The following is a 23,682-nucleotide window of genomic DNA, read 5'->3' as shown; positions in this document are numbered from 1 at the left end:
ACGTAAACGTTTGAGTTTAATTCCCGGTTTCCCCGACAGATATATTTATTCTGTGGTGTTGTGTGAGTCGTAATAACTATCCATTTTAACCATATTCCGGACTAATATACTTCTTTACCGTGTTGATGTCGAAGGAGCAATCACCCAGGAAGCAAGAGTATAACAGAGAGTAACAAGAGCATAATCGAATCTCAAGAAAATTGTCTTTGCGAATTCTTTACAAAGAATGAAGTGGATTTTTGCTTGCTGAGTGACACAATTTGTGTTTCATTCATCTTCGTTATTGAAAAGTATCGCGAGAATCACTTGCACTCGATGATCTTCATTTATATCGGTTTGGTAACTAAGTAATTACGATTGTCAATACCACCTAATGACAAAATTCGCAACCACTTAGTTGACAGTCTAATATTTAGAGATTTCACGGTTCTTTTTCAAACATCTTACACTTTCACGAATATTGTCTGATTTTTGGTTAAAAAGAAATTTTTAGGATCATAGTCTTACGTGATTAGACTGCGGATGTTAATACAATTTTATACTTTTATGAATATACCTAAAGAGACGTAATTTAAATAGAAATTTGTTTCATCTACGTTCTAATGTCACGATAAGTACTCTATTTTGGATGATTTATATATTCTTGTATATTATGTGTATTTTGTAGACTTTTAGAAATTCTAAGATCTTCCCAAAATGCATAAATATCTGCAGTCCATACACGACTCACGTTTGTTCCGCAACTGTATTCAGCGACTGTCCTGAAGAAATGTAATTATTGTGAATATACTGTGGCGACGAATTGTATTTAAATATTATAAATACGAATATTCCTAGAAAGACTGTAATAAACCTGTCCTCTTCACGATTACTGGATATATCTACTAAAATACAAGACCCGAAGAGTAGACAGGTTAAATACCTTCAAGTAGAATGTATTGGCCGATGAAATTCTTTGGTCATTGAAAGGTTAAACAATAATGTTTGATCGAGTCGCGGTGAAAAAGCAGAGGAATAAGAATAGACGAACCTGGAGAAGCGGGAAAACGAAGCTGAAGTGGGAGGCAGTGGAAGATATCGATTTACCTGTCGCGGCTGCGAGCTGTTGCACACCTGTTGCTAATACAGTTGCAACTTTCGCTGGTCACTGCGCACGCGAACATGCTCACCTATGGTCCTTCGTCGTGATAAATTAAACGGCTGGGTTACCGAACGATCGTATGCGTTTCTGAATCACTCTCGATTCATCGATCATCGTTCTTTTTACGATTGGCCCTGATTGTCGACGCTTACTTGGAATCGATAGTTTTATGGAAATTCTAAAAGAAAAAGTCGCAGAGGATGTACTTGCTGAGGTTTAATTTTCTGGGATCTACACGACAGAAAAACGACGACGAAAAGACAAATCGTAAAAAACGGTGTTTGTAAAAATTACGTAGCTTCAATAGGTTCTTTATCTTTTTGGAGCTATCAAATGATCAATATTTTTTTATGACAAGTATAAGGTTTATGTTAGATATTTCTAAGTAACTAAAGCAAGACTTGTTGACAGACAAACGATGAAGTTAAATGTTACGAAGATTTCACCGAAAATATAATTTCTTATCGAAAGTTGTAAATAAGGTTGCGGTTCAACCGCGTTAGAAGATAAAGTTTGTTGTGCTAGAATTTTCGATGCCGCAATTCCTTGGAAAAATTTTCCTGTATAAACAAAACAGAATCTCTCTTTATTAGCGCGAACATCGTTTGATAACGTTATTTCTTTCTTTTTTTTTTTGTCTTTTCTTTTGTTTTGCAAGGAATAAATAGCTAGATAATTTGCAGTTATTTCCGACCAATTTTCAATCTAATTATTATTGCGGTTTGAATAAGCAGAAAGAATAGGAAGCCAGCTGCACGAGCTTGCAGCCAACGTTAAAATAATCTGCGGTACAAGTACGTAGGAAGAAAACGTATCAAATAGAATGTAGTAGACTAATAAAATCTAAAACGAACAGAATCTAGTGGAATGTTTTAAAATGACCAGCCATCTAAAAATATTAATTATCACACTCGGAAGTAATGTATGAGAAATATGACGAAAAATAAGAATTTTGCCTTTGAAAAAATAAAAATCACTTGAAGTAGTGTCATAGTTGCTACAAGTTTCCAATGCCTGTGCTAATAAAATTTCAAATTTACATTATAAGTGTCCATGTAGGTACTACTTCATCATTGGCCACAGTACATACGATAGACTGTCTCGTATCGTCTCGATTTACACGTCATAATCTTGGAGCGCCGTGAATCTTGAAGAGCCTCCAACCGGTACGTCGGCCCGTGACCAAAAATGCACGTCACGGACCGTACGATCGTAACACGACGTCGCTTAAATTTTCTCGCCGCGATTTTTTCCTACGGGAAGGTATCACGTGTTATGAGTCGTCACGAGTGAATTCTATTTACCTCTGTTTCGGCGCATGCACGATCTCGCTGGTAACCAATACGATTCGACACGGCTATCGTGCCAAAATTACGACGAGGCTCGCACGAAGAACGATGATCAGAGGCTGAGGACTTTTATGCAACTTTACATTCTTATACGCGTAATTGCAAAGCGATGGAGCCTGAATAGAAATTTCTTTCGTTCAGCAAACATCGCGACAGCTGTGCTTGAGTATCCGAAGCTTAAAGCTCGATGTGTAAAACATGAATTTCGATATACTTGATTAAAGTTTGAAATTTGCAATATTACACCGGAAGAGTGGCATTTTTGTTGAAAATTAATTAATACGTAGCGATACGTTCGAATATTTGCAACCGTACGAATCTTTCTATTAAAATTCAATTTTCTCCCTACAGAATCTCCCGGAGATAAAATTTTGATTGTTATTAATGACCGTTCCGATCGTTCGTTCCGATTTCTGGAAATATCTGTCGGTTGTAAATCGATCGGGTTCCGTGCCGCGAGCTCGCGGAGAAGAAAGAAAGGAAAAGGACAGGAGGAAGAAAAAAAATGTTAACGAAACCGGTAGCGGCATGAAGGGAGAAAAAATCGATTTTCCTGTCACTTGCGACCTTCCACACTTCGAAACTGGTGAAAACCGACCTCTCGAGTTTTACATTGAGGCATTACGCAGGGTGTGGTAGGTAACGCACAAGGTTGACTACATTCACGCTGGCGCCATTATCTACTCGCTCGAACGAATTGTTAAAGGAACGAGTCTTAAAATTGTCCCCGTTTCGCTATCGAAAGGCGAATTCGATCGGCTGAACACCGACCAACCGCCTCGTCGAGGCGGTTTCCCGAAGGTTTCTCAACGATCTGACCTCCGTTCCATCGACAATCGGTTCTTTTCAACGATACAGCTGCCAACGGCCTTAAATATTCTTTTGGCTATTCTTTGATAGAAAAAGCGTCAGACAAGGTAAAGAAGATGGAGTCTTTTTCCTTTTCTTCGATGATTTAGCGCTTTTCTCAGCGATTCGAAGAAAAGAGATGGATTATGGTACTGCTGCACATAAGTCAATTTTAAAAGAGATTTCATACAGTTGCGAGATATAGAGCGAGAAGGCGGAGATCTTCGTACTCGAACAAACGTCAATTAGATTTATTAGCGTAAGAAGGCTGTACATCGAAGAGCTTGCCTGAGACAATTTCTTCGCTTCTACATAGATAGGTACCACCTCGTAAGAGGACAAAAGCGAGCAAAGAACAAGAAACCACGAAATTGGAAACATCTTACGCACAACTTGAAAGCTTTAGCCTTAAGAAGGATTTCAGTCTTGCGTCATTTTTACCTTCCTCTTGATCTTTACCTTCACGGAGTAACCATTTAAAAAAGAAGACAATAAACAGCCGTCGCTAAAAATAATAAGAAAGAGGAGGGCTCCTACCCAAACCTTCGCTCCTGCACAATGATCCCCTCCCTCCCCAAAAAAGAGAAGAAAAAAAGAACATACAGAGAACCAAGGAAGAATAAACTAACAAATTAAAAACTCCTTCCATGTGATCTGAAACCTCCACCAGCTTGAAAAAACACCGTCTCTCAATTAGTGTCAACCAACTCTTTACCTTCATGGAATAATCAAGCAAGAAGGAAGATAATAAACAGTGGGAAGGAAAAAGAACCGAGATAAAAAGAAAGGAAAAGAAAAGAGGAATTGCAAAAAGGCGAAGCCCACAGAAGTCGTTAACGTGAACGAAAGGAACGTTAGCATTGGTAACCAGAAAAGAATGCGGCCCGCTGTTTCGCAATGTCGCGAGAGGGACAAAGCAGCTGGTGCTTGTAGCCTTGTCGTATCGGTCGGTGCATAGTGATCGATAAAGGACCGTTAAATAATTAAACGGCGCATCTCGTGGGATTTATCGTAGACCAACACCTGGTAGGCGATAGCGCGGCCATTCGTATGGAATCGTATGGTTCGATCGATTCCACTTCGCGGCACGCCCTCAGCACATCGGGACAAGGCTTTTCAACCAAGCTCGAGCCGATTCATTCTCAATCTAATTCGTGCGCCATACGTGCACCACCGGTTTATCTATCGTCTTGTAACTGTATCACCTAACCGGAAGCATCGAGAAATGGAAATATTATCGCGTTGCCTGACTACTCTGTACAGGTTGCTTCGAAGGAGTCACCAGTCATGTCATTGGATATCGTACGAACGATCTCGAGCGATCGATCCATTTGGAATACAGCGTTCCAAAGCTAATCTAAGAAAAGAAGAAAGCGCAGAAAAATCCAAGAAGATTTTAGTCTCATCGGTACGACGATCTATAGCGACATCAATTTTATCAGTTCTTATAATCCGAAGCGAATCAAGGCCAATCGAAATGACCTAGACATATTAACGTACTGAACGTAAAAATAGCAAGTAACTTGAAGCAACCAACCTATTTGAAACACATTTTGCCCTATTATTCGTCATTTCTTCCCCTCGTTATTTCAAAGCTAATTTAAAAGTTAAAATCGCAGAAAGATTCACATGACCAAACTTCGATCTCATCGGTCTAACAGTTTTGCATCGATCTTGTTCAGTCTCTATGATCTCGAACGAACAAAGGTCAATGAGAAAGAACAATTTAAGGAAATACTATGATCCATCGAACGCAAAAGAGTCGCCAGTGACGTCTCTGGTTACCGAACAAACGACCTTGAGCAATCACTCGACCCGCGAACGTGTTCTAACCCGTTTTCCCTTGAAGTATGATCTGGCATGGTCTAAGAGTCTATTGAAGAACGATTCGCATTCGTAAACCTTGACCTCGCCACTGTGACAATTTGTGTCGACTCCGATATCTCTTCCAGTTTCTACAATCCCGTGCGGATCAAGGCCGATGAAAGAGTCTCGTAAAGCAAAGAGAGCCGCCTGGCAGAAGTCGATTCCACGGCTCGGGCCATAAATCGTCGTCGGATCTCGTCGCATAATTTACCATTGGTACATTTTAATCGAAGAAAATTGACGGTCGTAAACGTCCGCCCGTGCCTGGGAATGTCTAAATTGCACTTTTAACAGGCACCGTAACCGTCTTATCGCGCGGATCGATCCGGACTCTCGATTTACGAGTTGCTATTAATTAACGGTCGATCCACGAGCCGATCGCGCGATTTATCAAGAAAAACGATCTTCCGAAAACATCGGTTCCCGACTTTCTATCTTGCTCAACGCGGTTTCTTCGTATTCTTCCCACGTAATTGGTGCTGTTTTCAGTTGATTCAGAGGCAGACGCTGGCATGGTGCCGCTACGAAAATTCCTCAAGGTGTTCGACCAACTCGCTCCATTTTCTTAACGTTTTCGTACCTGGCCGTTAAAAATACGCGAACGTTTTTCACAAAATTAAACATCACGCTACGATACTCCAGAAACTGAAGTCTATCTTTGGTACGTGAACTGTGACGGTGTTCGTTGATTACGTGTATTTGTCAGCTATAAAACGAAACGTCAAGCTCTACGTATATTTCGACAAAGAATTAAGAAGACCATCGCTGTTCGTTGATATGGACGATGAATTGGATAGAAACATCGATCGGTCGTCTTCGTAACTCGAACATAAATATCCCGAAAATATCATATACCGTACGGAATTGCACAGCACATTGTACAGCGAGATCGCCGATAAAGGGACGTGTCAGACGAGAAGAGATTCGATCTCGTAACAATACGTATTCTTATCTGCGTATTTATTTCTGTCACAGAAATTTAATTTTGACCATCAATGTATTAAAATATTTAGATACATATCATAGTTTGATAAACCTACGTAATATCGAAGTAGACAGAAAAAGGCAAGCCAGCCAATGGCCAGCGGATTGCTCATGGATGATGCGATCTTGATATAATGTCAAGGGCGAGGTACACGCGGTGCGGCATACACCGAGCACGCGTGTACGAGTCGCAAACCGGGTATTTTCGGCCGCAAATCGAACGTTCGACGTGTACGAATACGGTTTCGGTGTACGCGAAGATCGTCTATGACGAAATGCTGCGCTGATTCGCGTTGGCGCCAGTTTACGTATTACGAATGACAGTAGAACTTGGTTCGTCAAACCCGGTGGAAGATCTTTTCTCGCGTAGAAAGTGAAATTGATGGAATTCGAGTGTTGCGATGCAACGAAGGAAAAATACGCGAACAGACGAAACCTAAATTTCTCGTGAAAAATTCTTCTTACATCGTTAACATTGTACAGCATAAATGAGCTGAAAGTTTGCGCCAACTCGCATTTCCGTCCTACACAGTGAACGTACTTGATTATCACTGTAAAGAAGCACAAGTCCGAGCTATCTTCGTGTATCGTATGCAATGACCTTTTTTTAAGCATACGCGCTTCCAAGAAACTACATCACGTTATCCATACGTACGTTACACGTGTTAACCGTACATGAAATAATAAACAGGTATAAACAGGTATCGCCGATAATCATTATCGATACGTTGACTAACAATGTTTCAAACGCCTCATAACTATCTTGTATAATGTTTCATCAACATAGACAAGCTATAAACGTACCTCCTAATCGACTACTCATTCGCTTACCCATCCAACAGTTGCTCTTGGAAAATTTCTATTCGATTTACAGTTTCAAAGAAATATTAAAGTGTTGGCTCAAATTTTAGTAAACAGTTGTTTGTATGAAAAAATGAATTTAAACGAAACGATTATTTTCTAAATTCTCCTATTTTCATTTTTCTAAATCGAAGATCTAACGATAAGAAAAATGTACAGAATGTGCATAACACAGAAACATGAAAACTCTGTAATAGTAGAAGATGCAAAGTGAATTTCATTACTTTAGATGATAAAACGATAAATTTGCATGAAAATCAAGTCGATCTAATTCAGTGGAAATCATTCACGAGGATCTGAAGGCTTCGATATGATCGCTCCTAATGATCGTAATCGGTTGGAACGATTGGAATCGGGTATCAAGGGGATAATACGGTGGCATATGTCTGAATCAGTTGGCCCATTCAGTGGCAATGACCGGCGGACCTTGCAGCCAACCGACGAGCCAGAAATTGACAATAAACGCCCATTCACGTAATAACAATGCCGCAATGACAGCCGTGCGTGTGATATGTAAATGTCATGTCCACTGACGACAATGACTGACACTGAAACTACCGACGATTCATCGAAACCGGGTTCGAATTAATCGATGGATACATAAATCACTAACAAGACCAGTTATTCCATAAAAACAAGAATAATTAATTAGTTAGATGTTCTGTTTCTCTTTCAAAAGAATTTAATTATCGTTGTTATATCGTTTACGATTCTTGAATTATTTCAGAACCGAATTTTCCGAACTGTGGGAATAATTTCTTACTCGTTTTTGTTTCTCAATTAATTTTCATAAATCTTTCCTCCCAGAAACATTTAATTACGATTATAACATTCTTCGCGTAACTTGATTCTCTTGGAATCAAATTTTCCTGATTATGGGAAATATTTCTATTTTAACTGTTAAACATTTTCCTAAGAAATTTGAACATTGTCATTTTCCTAAGAAATAATGTCCATTTTTCTAAAAAATAACAAGTCTAATGTCGTTCCTTTCAATGACGAGTTTCCGGCATAAACAAAGTGTTTTGTGAAAATTAATGACTGTATTTTCGATTTTGATAAATTCATTCGGTTTTTCTTTAAACCATCGATGTCATGATCCTTTTGTTTAACTGTGTTATCGATGTAATATATATTACTTTGACGTGGTTGTCTTATCAGGCTAGATAAATGGTTAGTCCAGATAATTTTATGCGACACTAAATTATCGCTACTTGTCCGTGATATTCTCTTTGCTATTTCTCATTTACTTAAGATTGTTTTTCAGATTGAACTTTACGTATAAATTAGACAACTTTATAATTGTGAAGATATGTTGTGCGTACAGTTGTTTATAAAGTGCTAGACCAGATATGCAATTTAAAGTGCCAAGGAAACATCGTTTCATGTTCGAAGCATCCAATTCCGTATTGTCGTTGCTTGTTTATTTTCTGGTAAAAATTGAACAATTTTTGAATTTCGCAAAAACGTGTCGAAAACTTGTTTCGTGTTTTTCAGATTGATACGAACTTTCCTTCCGCTGTAACCAGCTTGCGTGTTGGAACAAATTGTCCAATTTTGCGATTAATTGATCTTAAAGAATGCAATAAACTATCGTTTAAAGCGATCGATTAGATAATCTGGTACGATACAAACATATCGTTTCACGTTTGAAGTATAGAATTTTTCTTTCGCGATTTCTTAACAGTTTCGGATAAAAAATGAGAAATTAACAAATTCTGCAATTACACGAAGTGAGCAGTATCGTAGAATTTCAATATTTGATCTTGAAATTTAACGTGTTTCACCGTTGTGAAAGTATATAATAAGTAAATAACGATATAAATTGTCGATTTTCAATGATTAACGCGTAATATGTTACGCCGATTACTTCAATTTAAAAAGACAACAAAGGTGTCAAACAATTTGTGTATCTGTAATTCGCAAAACACGTGTGTGACCTTTAATTGTTCCGATAATTTAACAAATAGATATAATACAACGAATTTTACGTTTGAAAAGAGGAACAACGAATAAATTAAGAACCCTATCAATTATATCATAATTTAACACATGTCATAATGCTATAAATTATATTATAATATCGGAGTAATTTTGTCGAGTTGAATCGATAGTGGAAATGTAGATAAGATCTATAGTGGTAAAGCAATGCTAATATTATCGATGTTGGTGGTAGTTTAATCAGAACACCAAAGATGAATGGATATTACGCTATTGTATTACTAACGTTACAGTCAGCTTCATTATGTATCTGAGAACCTAATGACGCGATAGAACCACTATACTATACTACCATTTTTTTTTTTTGGTAAAAATAATGTTATTATTTTATATTGGAACGCGATGATATTAAGAAGCACTCGATTTTACACGGCGATGAAGGGTTAATATTTTGCAATTTTCAGCAGATAAACTTATTACTCCGAAACTTATATTACGCACATTTCCATTGAAAATACATCAATAGAATGGTAAAAGTTAAACTTCTTCTTTTAAACAGAAACTTCTATAATTATGAAATTAAAAATTAATAAGGGTAAATCAATTTCACCCAGCTCGATCTTATCCCTTACAAATGTGAAGTATAATATAATTTATTTCTAACAAAATAAAAATTTCGATCATCCCTGGAACAACCCCTCAAAATTTAATTACTTTGTCAAAACACCTTTATTTCTAACAAAACGAAAAACATAGAAAATCTCTACATGAATGAATTGTATCTAAGCTAAATCCTGAAAATCGCTACTCTAAGAATATGTCTACTTTTACCAAAATAAATAAATAAATAATAGATCTCTAATTGTAGAAATTATTATTCAAAAAATTGATACGTAATCGAAACGATAAATTAACGCCAACCTTGCCAGCCTCGGTCAAACGACCGCTTTGAAAATTTCATTAAAAATTGTGCGTTGCGTTCATCGTTATTTCTTTTGTTCATCCAACTTCATGTGAATTCTTATATTACCTGATTAATCGACTTCTCAATTTTTGTTAATATAAAAATTTACATAAAGTTAGACGAACAAAAGAAGCAACAATAAACGTACAATATTAAACTAAATTTTAAAACCGGTTTCCCGACCTGGTCTGGCAAGCCCAACGCTAATTCATTTTCTCAATTCGAAAGCTTCAAACAAATAGAAAGAAAAAGAGGCGAAATAGCGATTATACATCAAAAGTTTAATATCCACCATAATTTCATGGTAGTACAACTATTACAAGCATGGGCTGCCAAGAGCAGTCTACCAGTTTCTCTAGTTTCCTCTTCAACGCACCTCAATCCCATTCAGCCTTCAACCCTGCACCCTGCCGCGACAATCAGACGCCCTGAGCAACTCCAGCTACGATAGAGCAACCGATCTAGGTCAATCGGTTGCCAGGCAACAATTTCCTCGTCTCGTCGTACGCGTTGTCTGAAAATCGACGACGTAACGTCGCTCCTCGCTGAACCGGGAAGTATACAGCTCCCGTGGGTATTTTCCCTGCACGGTTGTTGCCTCAATTTTCAATCGATTACGCGGTCGAAGAAGCGATCGAACTGTAACCGCACCGTGATTCGGCTCGTGTGCAAACGAACGCCGGCCAATTTCCACGAATTCACCGCGGTATCGAACGAAGGTAATGGGGAAATTGGTCGGACGCTGTGAAGAACTGGAAGCGGCCAGAGACGAAGGGACTCTATTACCCGTCGAGTTACAGCGATCATCGAAGTTTCTGACCGAGTGGAAACTTTCCACCTGGGTTCAATGTTTCGTTGTTTCGAGGTTTTACGGTGGAACAGCGTGATCTCCAAGCTAGGACCGTGTTTTCGTTAGAATTTTAGATGGGTAAGAAATAAATGTTACCTTTCATGTATAATTTATTTTCAATTTGTTAATAATTCGATCTATTAAATGTAAATATTCCTAACTTTTATTCTTCACAGTAATTAATAGATTAACTTTTTATTAGTAATTAGTAATTAATTAGTAGTATTTAGTAATTAATAGATTAACAATTTCTTCTTACATTTTGTATATTTAGTTGCACGTACACGTTGGTATCTTTGGACTTTGAATCTTTTCGATGGGCACGTTCTTGGCGACTAGGATTTATTATGCACCGTTATAGTAAGTTTCTCTGTAAATGAACAGCTTGTTTCACGATTCAAGTAAACGTTTTAGACGTTTGAAAAATAGGATGAATATTACTTCGTCGATGTTACAGGCTAGCATATTTTAGTGAAGTATTAAAAGAAATGTTTTGCCTTAGAAAATGAAACGATAGAACTTTGTTGGTAACCAAGGTTCCTTTCCTATTTATCCGTGGAATTTTCATAAGATAAATTCGACATTGCGGTATTGTATTTGCGAAACGGAGTCAAATTGCGGCAAGGAAGAGAATGACAGTGGTTTTGCAGGTACGCGTTTGACGATGCACCTGCGACAAATTTTCGATTCCCATGGGCCAAACAATTTGTAGACAAAGCGAATTTACTTGGTGATTTATAAAGACGTAAAATTGTTAAGATCGTTGTACGGGAAGCATAGTCCGTAATACGGTTTCCTCAAACTTGTCTACTTTTCGAAGAAACGTATATACGGACGAGCATTAATCCGTGTCTTTTATGCTCCAATTTGCCCGCATTCAATTGTATTCAATGAAAACTCGCAGCGGTGCGATTACCATCGCGACGTTACGTTATTTCGCTACCAACCAGTTTGTTGATAAAAAGATAGTAGTCTCTATATGAAGAGAATTCTGGGCGAATTATCTTTAAGATTCATGCAGATAAACTGCTTTTAAATAATTATACCAGCGCGCTGCACGATTGTTTTATCTGCGAAACTCCTCTGCTTTCGTATAATTATGATTTCAATGAAAACACAAACTTAGATTATTTCGTAACAACACGCAGAAATTAGAAATTCCCTCTGATTGTTGCGTTCTTCATACTATTTGCGTTTCATTGTTGGAATAAATAACACGAGACCTTGACGCAACAAAAAAAAAAAAAAAACGTTCCCCGTAATTCATTCTTATCTCGATCGATCGCTATTTTCAATAAACAAGTAAAACAAAGTACAAACGACGTACTACCGTCCATTATATCGTTACCATCCATTAGTATTGCATAATTATTCGGACAACTTAATTCCAAATTTACACTTCGATGCTTCCACTTGTATAATTAATGGAAAGTTCTCGGCTTACCTAACGTTCATCCAACTACGAGCAATCTTCGTAAACTATTTCAGTTTCTGTTTACATTTTGCCAAACACGTTGTTCGAACTTCGTTGATCGAGTTGGTCGCTGTTCCAAGCAAAATGTCACGAATCAAATCTGATCGAATCGAATGAGATCAACGCAAAGCGAAACTCGTCGCGTGCGAAAGAACGCGGGTTAAGCTTTGACGAGGCAAACCGAAGCCAATGTAAATGCAAATCCAAGCTTCGACGTATCACGATAGTTAAAGTTAATGAAACGAGGAGCAACGGTGAAATAATTGAAATTGTTCCGTACAGAAATAACACGAGCTCTGCGTGCACATGTGATTTCTGTCTACGGATCAATGTCACACGACGAACAATCAATGAGAATTGGTTGGTCGATGGAGACATCGCAGATACCCGGCGCCCGTATTATACGCGCTTCGTGTGGGTGGCTGGTACAATCGTGTCCGTGTGCGTGCACCCTGGGCACACACGTAAACAGGTCGTGTTCGTGATAACCAGCATGTCATTAGCCTGTCACGGACGACGAGACGCGACGCGCGGCGTCTCTCCGATTTCATTTGGCGTCAATGATCGGGATCAATTTGCGCTGACTTTGCCCAGAGGGTGGCACAAACCCACCAGACGCTGGCAGACTTCGATCGATTTCGCGCGATTTATGATCGAGACGTTGTTGAATCGCGCGGTTGACATAGAAAGGGATTTTGTTCTTATTTCATTCGCAGGAAGTGGATCTACCCGATGTCGTAATCTGTCGGTGAGAGGATACAGTTGGATTAGCGTCCTGCCTGCGCTCGGATTTGCAGTGTGTTATACACGTACTTGGAGATTAGCAACTGCAGATTTCAGTTTTAGTGACCTGTTTCAAAAACAAAGTGCGATGGCTTAAGGAATTTAAGTTTATTGCCATAAACACCGACTATTATCTTAAACTGCGGAATGTTTGATCGTAAATCAAGGAACGTAAATCAAGAAATATATATATTAACGTTATTCGATTTCTCTCGGATTTGAATAATGGATGAAATACAGGGTGGGTGGTAACTGGTGGTACAAGCGGAAAGGGGCTGATTCTACGCGAAAAAAGAAGTCGAAAATATAGAATAAAAACTTTTCGTTTGAGCCTTTGTTTTCGAGAAAATCGACTTTGAATTTTCGCTCGGTACGCGTGCACTTTGTCGCGTCTCGTTATAACGGATCTCACTGTAGATCGTTGTCTCGATGGAAAAATTAAAAAAAAAATTTTTATTCTACATTTTCGTCTTCTTTTTTCGCGTAGAATCACCCCCTTTCCGCTTGTACCACCAGTTACCAACCACCCTGTATATCGTATGCATCTACGATATGTCGAAAGCGCTTTCAAGGTCGATCTGAAACATTAGGTCGTCCGAAAAGTTTCTTCCGTTTTATATTATGTTGAGGTTATTCGATGTGTAAACAGAGGAAACTCGTGAATAAAGTGTAAGGCAGAAAATATATTTAAATCGAAGTGTAATTATAAGTAAGAATACAATTTGAGTTAGTCCAGATCCGCACGCTAGTCTCACGTAAAATAACAAAATAAAAAAAAAAAAGAAATTTGAGGTAAAAAATAAAAAAAAAGAAAACTTTATTGTTTTTCTAACAACAATCCACTTTACAATCCACTTCCGAACTCTAGGCGTGACTTTCTAAGACCGACACTCTTATGATTTGACTTTCGATCGGATCCGATTACTTTCTTTTGCCATCCCTTAACATCCCCACCGTCCATGCATTTGCTAGGCATCCGCGACCATTGCCACGTGCTCTTTCTTCTAGAACCTTCGGTGGAAGGACCGTTGGGATGTTGATAGTTCATTAGGCACTTCAGCGATATACATTGTGGCCGAGTGCCGTCACATCTTTATCTCCATCGTCAGTTCATCGGATTTGAAGTATGCCGGTTGTGACGCTAGCTGTGTTACTCAATAACTGAAAACCCCGAAGCCAACGTCGCCTGTCTACTGTTTATGGTCTGACTTCGTCGCAGTCTTTTGTCTGTCGATGGCTTCAGTGCTTGAGAAAACTAAAAAGACCAGATGTAGAGTTTTCTTAGAAGTGGTAACCACTTCAACATATTATTTTATCAAATTACGTACGATCCATTTTGTTCTATCAAAATAAAAATCATAAGGTTGGACAGATTAGATTTCATGTTTGAAATGTTGTCAAAGAATCAACAAACACCGAAACCCCCTAATCACTGGACTACTCGATACGACGGACCAGACTCGCAGGCTGAAGAGGCACTACCCGCTAGACCTAAACGTCAGATTCATTTAATTATCCAAATTAAGCATATGCACTTACTTATAATACTTATAAATTATACCTATCTATAATAAGTATTAACTTATTGTAAATAAACAGCCATGTCACTGCGCCACGCCAGAAAAATTACTGAAAATTCTCAACGCGAGAATTGATTGTAATTTCAACAAATAAATAAAAAAAAAAAAAAAAACTCTCTGAAATTAGTATGCACTGCGAAACTTTCGATCTCGTCGGTCGTATGTTAATATTTGTATTTTACGTATAGGAGTACTTTTACTGTGTAACTTTTCTCTGCTAGCTACTTTCGCGCAACTCCCTGTGTCATGTTCAATCGAAACCATAAGATCAACTGTGTAGGAAAAGAAAGAGTAAAAGAGAAAGAGATAGGAAGAGCGTATGGGAGGCAAATTATGTATTGACCTTTACGCGCATGCATGCGAGTATTTTTTTTTTTTCCTATGTAACGTTCAATTTTATTTGTCATCGACTCGATAACTCGATTCGATCAAGCTGACCTACGTGAAGGAATGCGATAAGCGATTCTTCGGACAGTGGATAATTCCTATAATATTACTGTTTAAGGTGCGATTATACAGAGTGACGCAGAAGAAAGGTAACGGTGTATAAACTTGGTGACGACGTTTAATGTACAAAATATAAAAAAACATTTAAACAGTGAAGTATACACTTGTCCTAAAATTTAACGGCAGTAAATTAATTAAAATTACTTTAATAAAGATACGAAATGCCGTAAAAATGCGTGGCCTATTCAGGACGAACGCGTGCGATCCCTCATAGAGATTAGACCGAGCATCAAAGAATACTCAACAGTTACGTGCATATTTCCAATTTAGTCTTGATGCGGGCTTGTGACAACGATATCTGTTGAAAAAATTATAGTCGAACAGGCATTTTTGCAGTATTCGTTCGACTTCCAATTCGGCGAAAAATTGTCTGGAAAGCAAATCGATTAATTTTACTAAATAAAGGAAGGAACGAGTATTCGCTCGCTTGGTCCAGAGTAGTCTAAACGAATCCTTTTTACCATACAATTGGCAAATTTTTGGTTGGTAGCGGTACGTAGTAGTCGAAGACCCGGACGGATGAGAAATTGAAAAGCGCGAAAACAGACGCGTGACCACAGCCGGCTAAATCGCAAACAAGGACATCGTGGCCAACAATACGCTGAATGTCGGCTTCGACACGGATGCTCGCCGATTAACCTTAGGGTTTTTGAAAGAAACTCGCGATTACCAGCCGTATCACCGGTATGTAACGTGTTACATACACCACGGTACCCGCACGTCACCATTCCTTTGTCTTTTTTCATCTTTATTTCCTCTCCATTTTGCTTTTCCCTACTATTATACAAATGTGTTATCTGGAACGACCTCTTATCGGATAAAAAATAACCGAGCGTTGCTTAAATCGTGCCAGTGGAGATTTCCAGTGGAGATTACAGTTTGCTAGTGAAATTTCACCACGTTCCTTAGTCCTTTTTTTCTAAAGGTTTGCAGATTTTCAAGACGACAATGGCGCGTTTAATCGTGACGACCGCGTTCTTTTTTTAATGTACGTTGTTACTCAGATACAGTGTCGTTGAATCATGAAACGACATTGAAAGAATTAAAAAGATAGAATCCAAAAGGAGATTTGTCTTGTCATTGAAATATCGCGAAGAGTACTTTCGACATTCTGAATGTTTCTGTATATGCGTTCTACGTATCGTTGAATACAATTTTAGTATAAACGCCAAAATATCAATATTTGTATGTAACGTAAACAGTTGTAGCCAACGAACAATTCTAAATGAAAGACAAAAATTTCGTTGGGAATTTCCCTTCTACCGATCAATTTGCGAATTCTCTCGCAAAGGAGAAAGGTTCTACCATGTGGATGTTTGCAATTTCCTCTAAGTTTGTAGATAGAGCGTTGTACACATGCATATGTATATTTGGTGATGGAAAGGGACGGAATATTTCGTTATCGTACACCGATTCCGCTTGAAATTGGAATCTCCTCTAATCTTGACACGTCTTCGACTATGTAATCATATCTGTCAGACCATTTCGCAATAGTTTGTCCCTAACAACCTACGCTTTTATTTTTATTCGATTCTTCACGATTCGCGTAAATAAGTCGTTAGGAAAATTTTTATGTTCTCACGATCGATAAAGATATTTACCGAGATACAGCAGCTACTTGATGACTGCATTCTGCCATAAATTGCATGCATTGATAAAGCTCGCCATGTTCTTTACTTCTCATTCCGGGGCTAATACTGAAATTTTAATTTCTGCGAAATGATTTTAATACCAAAGCGATAAGATGTCGCACTTTCTACTTATAGTAAAACCAATTTGCGGTACTACAGGTGGCGATTTCCAAAAAAGTCTTCCTTTGCTTGAATCTTTCCGCGTTTTTCAACAGCCACTGCAACTTCCACTCTTAAACTTTCCAGCTTCCTCTCCACCGCAACCGTAAAATCGAAAAATCGAGTAATAAAATGTTTCGTTAAGGAGTCAGGAATATTCAAAGGACACCAACCAGCGATAGACCTTCGTTCCATTCAGATCGTTCAAAGGACAGTCACGCGATTCTTATCGCGAACACCTGTCGATAACTTTGTGACCCACGAGCGCGATACGCGAAAGGATAAGTTCGATCGATGTTACGTCGATGTAAAGACACACAGGTCGACTGCGTAGCTATGTAAGTTGTTGCCTTTTCTAATCAATTTCATACTTGTCGTTGATAACAGATGAAAATAGGCACTTTTGCAAGAGGAAATTAGAAATTCAATTGCATGGAAAACTTACGCAAGACGAACGAGTTTACGGAAACATGTCGGATGGCATGACGAATCGATTCTGGAAGACATCGTCTCCAGATTGACAACTATACTACGTACGTACCTTTCGAAGTTAAGTACCGTTCAAAATACGGAAGGATAGTCTATGCAATGTATATTTGTTGGCAGAAACACGATTATCTTTATCGAACCACGGATAAATATTTTATGCTATTTCAGTACGCTCTATGCTATTTTAGTCCTTTGGCGCGTAAACAAGGAAACGATTGTATTTTCGCGACAATTACTATGCTCGAATACGTCGATTTCGAGCTTCTCGGAGTATCGTTGTTATCTATTTTTACTATACCAAGTAAAATACTTGCTCCGAAACTTTCCAAACAGGAAGAAAAGCTAAAGCTTTTGAAATACGATTAAAAAGTCCCGAATTTTTTCAACAACTTCTTCCGTAGTTTTTTTTTTTTTTACGTATTTTTCTACATGTTTAAATTTTTAGATTTCTAACAAACATTTGGAGAATGTTAATATTAGAATCTCTGTTACCCTGACAATTGTATGTGCCGGATAAAACCAATGAAAATACGTGAATTTGTGCGAGATAAAAATAAAAATTGATGGCCACCAATAAGCGCGACTCTATGGGAAAAGTCGGAGGAAAAAGAGAGCCGGAACGGCGCGCAATTGGGTCGTACAGTCACACGTTCTTGTCAAGGCGACCGGAAGTAAAGGACGTTCGCAATCCTGGATGAAGAAAGACTGTTAAACAAGACTTTTTATTTTTTCGCCAGTCTATGTTTGATTTGGTTCTAGCCAAGCTAAGCCAACCAGGTTAGTCAAAAGATCATGTTCCACGGTACGAACATCGGTGTTCGGGAATATTGAGAATAAAAATTAATTTACTACTTAAACTGTACGCAACGATCCTTTTGATGGAATTACCAGCTTCGTAAATATCTATAATTAGCCATTTCATTATAGGTAATGAGGAAAACTCGTCGGTTGTTACGTTTTGATACAATCTGGATAAGATGATAAGCAGATTATTATCATTATCTTTAGCATAATTTCTTGGTATATTATGTTCGTAATTTTAGTACCTGTTAATAATGTTAATAACATTATTCCGCGAATGTAAATTAATTGTTGAAATAGGGAATATCGTATTGAAATAAAAATGGAAGATGAGGGAACCTTATGCAAATGCGTGGTATTTAAAACGCTACGCTTGAATCTCGATTATCTGATAAATATTCACGTAATATCGAATACGTTTATTTAAAGCTGTCGATTGTCGGATTGCGATGGCAGATAAAAGGAAATATCGTATCGAAACAAAAGCATGTTTTAAAGTTAAGTAATATATTTAATTAATTAATATCGCAGATTTTTATAAACATTCTTATCTTTTCATCAGTTCGTAATTTCTAAAGAGATAACAATAACCTTGCTGTTTCGTGTTTTTGACGAATTTACTCGGCAGAAAGGTTAATGAAGACTATGAAAAGTCAAAATTGCAAATTACCTTCGAGAACGTGTGAATACGTGCGTGAAAGAGTGAAAAGGATTTGCATATTCGATAAAAATGGCTCGTGCCTGAACGTTCGTCGAGCATCGATAATTAATTTCAACGAGTTTGATAATAAAATCACGAAATTGAAGCATGATGTAACGTGACGTAAATCTGGTTAAATCAAATTGAACGAAATACTACATTGAAATGTTGAATGAGCGAAAATGTGTTTTCTTGGCTGTGACAGGTGCAATGTATCTAATCTTCGACGTACAAGTGGATCTTTGAAACTCAAAGGTTATTGCACCACTCTAGCAACAAGTGTCAGTCAACGGATAAGAGAAGGAAAAGAAAGAGGAGAGATAAAGTTTCTCTTTCGCAGCCTTCTCCCTTATCACTGACACGGCTCCTACCATCTATCTCTCCTATCTAACCAATCAGATCTGACACGATATTATATCGTGCTTCCTCAAAGTAAATACAATTTTTCTCATATACGTTGGAAACGTGTATCGAGCGTTGAAATCTATTTTTTTCATAAGGAGCAGCAATAGATTTGTCGAATTTTAGGAGAAATCTATAGAAAATCTAGAAACCTATCGAACACTGGATTATCGACTTAAAGCTTGCACGAGGAATCACATACTTTCATTTTATTTGACAGATTATTCCATTATTCGTTTGAAGATTTGCTTGATAAAAATTTATTAAGATTTAAGCTTATTAAGATTTATTAAGAAGTATGGATTCTACTTTGCCATCGATCATGTTATTTTAATCTACTTTCGATAGAACGATTTTTCTATAGGAATTTATATATTTTCGCGTATGAATGCGTAGAAATAGAAGGAAAAGTGTGAGCTTAAAAATCGCAGAACGCAGCGAAACGTAATAAGTAACGTAATAAGTAGGTAACTAATAAATTCTATATAAAAACAAATAAAAAAAAAAAAAGAAGGAAAGAGGTAATGGAAGAAATTCAATAATAAAGTAAAGATGAAAATTAAGCAATTTTAATTTAAAAATCATGCAAAAATAAAATGATATACAATAATTAAAACTTCCATAAATGATAACGATAACAATACGATGTAATTCCTCGTACTTTTAGGATACATTTTAATTCACCACTAAAGGAAATCTTTCTTTACAGTGAAACATTCAAGGATCGTTATATTCTAGATTTTGCTCCGTCATTATCGCGTCAACGGAGCAAGAATCTAGAGTTATCGCGATTAAAAAGAGAAAGACCAAGGCGAATATGTGTAAACAAAATTCTTGTCCACAGATTATTTCTTGTTTGCTCGGCTCGAATTTAGAAGCTACTGTGCAAACGTAATTAATTCGAACCAGTTGCGGGGGTGGCGATATTTGCCTTTAATACTACGAACCGCTTGCGCACTTATCAAAACGTTGAGAAATTATTCACGTTTCAAGATGCAACAATGCGTGATTTCATTAAGACGACGAATTAGCGTTACCCACGTTCTTGCATGAATTAATTCATTTCTTGAAACGGTAGACAAGATTTACGATGAAGGGAAACGAGCGTGTTTGTCGAAAGATAGAATATCTTCCCCGTTACCAAGATTAAGATTACGAAGAAAGCGAACAACGAACATCACATTGATAGAAAAATGCGAATTAAAAAACCACCGGCAACTGTACCTGTTCTTCTTCACTTCTTCATCCTCTTTCTTCCTTCTCTCCCGCTTTCCTCTTTTTTCATTCTCTTCGCTGTTATATTCGTTTCGATTTAATAATATTAATAAAATAACTGTTCGAATATTCTACTATAGACTCGGCTCATACAGATTCACATCGTAATGCGTATCTAATATTTCTTTCTTTCTCTAGAATTTTTATCTACGTTAAGAAAAATCCTCAGAAATTTTCTTATAATCGTTTCTTTGATATTAAATCCTGACTCACGTTGCTCTCCGGAGTTAAAATACCCTGTCCACTGTTTCACAACGTTCGGTAAAACTGGTATACATGTAGACAATCAGCAAACAATTTGATCTACCTATTTGTTCGTTTATTCGAGGACCTGATAACTCTCTGTCCTCGACTTCGACTAACACGGTCAACTCGCTGCTCAAACTCGCGCCCTTCTGCGTAATACGTACATTGTTTGCCTGTAATTAATCTCGATTATTCTGTAATCCGCGTGAATCGGAACAGAAGTGTTAAAAGACCGAAAGAAAGGGGCGAAAAGTGGGAGGAAGAAAAATTCTATTTTAAAGTCGTAGAATTGGGAATTGTGGAATTTTTGAGTTAGGCGTTTACCGATTGTATATCGAGCGAAGAATGGAAAAGTTCATCGGCGCAATGATATTTGCATAATACGATGATGAGTTTTACATTAATCGAGAAATTTTTTTTTTCGAATTTCAAAACCAAGACCAATATCGCCGCTGTTGAAACAAAAATAACCTTCGATCGATTCCTGTTTATTTAAGTAGCATAAATTCAACGACTTATACTATATGTGCAATCCTACAAATCCTACTAATCTTAATTTCTTCATTGAAAATTCAAAAGCTCGTCGAACATCGTCGCTCACGAAATAAAAATTACTTTTTCGATTATCATGTTTATTCGAGTAACACGAACTAAATTTATTCTCTACCTATTTACTACTTTGCTTCTGATAAGCGATTCGAGTCGGCAATAAGAAGGTATCTCGTTAATTACGCTTGTTTTGCCCTAACTTTATCCTCGTTCGAACATCACCTCCAGCTCCAACATCATGCCCTTATCGATGAGCTAATTGTTGCGAGGCTGGCGTTTAATTAACCGACTCGGTGAACTTTCCCGCTTTTATCCGCCGAGGGGTTACGATAATTTATTTACGGGATGATTGCCCCAGCTCGAGCCAATTGTATCTGGGTGCCATTTTTTACACGACGACAGTTGTTTCACGAGGTGAACAAACTCGTCCGTAGACGGTTCGCGCAGATTCTTAGCGAACCGTAATGACGAAATTGTACGGTTATCTTCAGCAATCGATTGTCCGATCGAGAAACTCGCCCCCCCGTGAAATTTTCTCTGTCGTGTGTCTTAATGTCGTTAGGATCGTGTAACGAAGAACACCGTAATACAGGTGAATCGACAAGGATTTGTAAATTAATTAGTTTGTAAATTAACAGCGGTGTACGGTTTTACGTTTAGAACTATGGGCGAGTATGGTGTACAAATTGCGCCATGGGCACCTAAACCAAAGATATTTGAAGAAATACAAACGTTTAAGGGAGTGTCCTGAATTAGAATGTTCTGAATTAGAAAACAGAGTCTTTTTGTGATTTTTTTAGAAGGGAAAGAAATAAATGAAGTTATTGAATTTTCAGGTATGGTTTTACATATATTTAACGAATACAAAGAAATTTTGTTAAAGTAAAAAAAAATTATAACAGACTTCTAAGCCTATTTCATTTCATGGGCTGCTCGATGAACTAAAAAGTAGGCAGAAAATAGCGTGAAATTAAAAATTTTGCCGGGTTTAAAGAAAAAAAGTGTTTTATAAAAAGAAAAAATAAACTTTAAGGTGCTATAACAATTATTTAAATAAACTTTTTGACGAACTTTTTTAGTTTATCGAGAAGAAAAATATATAATAATTTAATCCTTCTTTTGGTTTTTTGTTTCGCTCAAGAATTACGAGACGGATCTTTCACGCCGATTGAAAACTGCAGCCCATGAAATAGGCTTAGAAATCTGTTATAATTTTCTTTTTTACTTTAAAAAAATTTTTTTATATTCGTTAAATATATATAAAACCATACCTCAAAATTCAATAACTTCATTTCTTTCTTTCGCTTCTAAAAAAAAATCACAAAAAGACGCTGTTTTAAAACATTCTAATTCAGGACAGCCCTTTAAAATTTCACTATTGTAAAAGCGCTTGATAAAGTTTCGATGAAAAATTATAAATCGCTTACTCTGACTATTCCGGCAGTTTTACTGTAAAATACTAAGATCACGAGTAACTGGAACATAGGGGAGTCTAAATGAAAGGTATATGGAAGGATAAAAATCTGCAAGAATGTAGCGAATGTATAGAACTTCGACGTGAAATTACGAATTGCATATTTGAATTATTCTGGTAGTATTTAGCGTGGAGAAATAGTAACTTCCTGGTTTTAAAAATAAAATATACTTATATCGCGTGTCCTTCTCTAAATGAGACATTCGTTGAATATATTAAATACTGACGCGAAATGAATGTAATATATTTATAGTTAGATTACGATTAGGCAGAAGAAGGGCAATTTGCAGAGTTTAAAAATGAAATCTACTTCCGTGATGAATTGTGTTTGTTTAAATGAAATATTGAATGTCCAGAGACAAATGACAAATTGCAGTTTTTAAGAGAATAATATATGGCATACCGGTAATACTGCAGCTCGTAGCGTAAATTTTAAACGAATGAAATTAAGTAAAATTAAATAAAATAGCAGGAAACATGGAAGTTGAATGGAATATTACGAATATTTGTAACAAATTAGCTTACAATGAAATTCGTAAACGTGTAAATTACTAGATATGTATCGAAATAAGAAATAAAGTTTGCTCACTTGTACTGCGGCTATTTATGATCGATGATCACGACCACTCGTTAAGATAATATGTATATTTAGTAGATAATCTCTTACCTGAAAACAAACAAAATAAAAATATCATAAGTCAAATTAGAACTTGGTATTATCGTTGATAAAATTTTGGATATTAACGTATACAGATACTATATTTATGTACAGTGATTTATTTACATCTACATTCGCATTAATACATT

At 37.1% G+C, this 23,682-nt stretch overlaps 1 protein-coding gene and 1 long non-coding RNA gene across 2 annotated transcripts in view; one reads left to right on the top strand and one right to left on the bottom strand.

Moving 5' to 3' along the window:
• The window catches only part of LOC117232378 (terminal nucleotidyltransferase 5C), a 153,081-nt gene that overhangs the window by 97,806 nt on the left and 31,593 nt on the right, over window positions 1-23,682 (bottom strand). The window lies entirely within an intron of this gene.
• Window positions 10,801-13,317, top strand: LOC117232381. The gene is made up of 3 exons (XR_004493114.1): window positions 10,801-10,883; window positions 11,080-11,165; window positions 12,996-13,317. It is a non-coding gene; the product is annotated as an uncharacterized LOC117232381 (long non-coding RNA).

The sequence above is a fragment of the Bombus vosnesenskii genome, unplaced genomic scaffold, assembly GCF_011952255.1.
Source record: "Bombus vosnesenskii isolate JDL3184/JDL3185 unplaced genomic scaffold, Bvos_JDL3184-5_v1.1 scf7180000013286, whole genome shotgun sequence".
Classification (NCBI taxonomy): domain Eukaryota; kingdom Metazoa; phylum Arthropoda; class Insecta; order Hymenoptera; family Apidae; genus Bombus; species Bombus vosnesenskii.
This window is presented reverse-complemented; position numbering and strand designations above follow the sequence as displayed.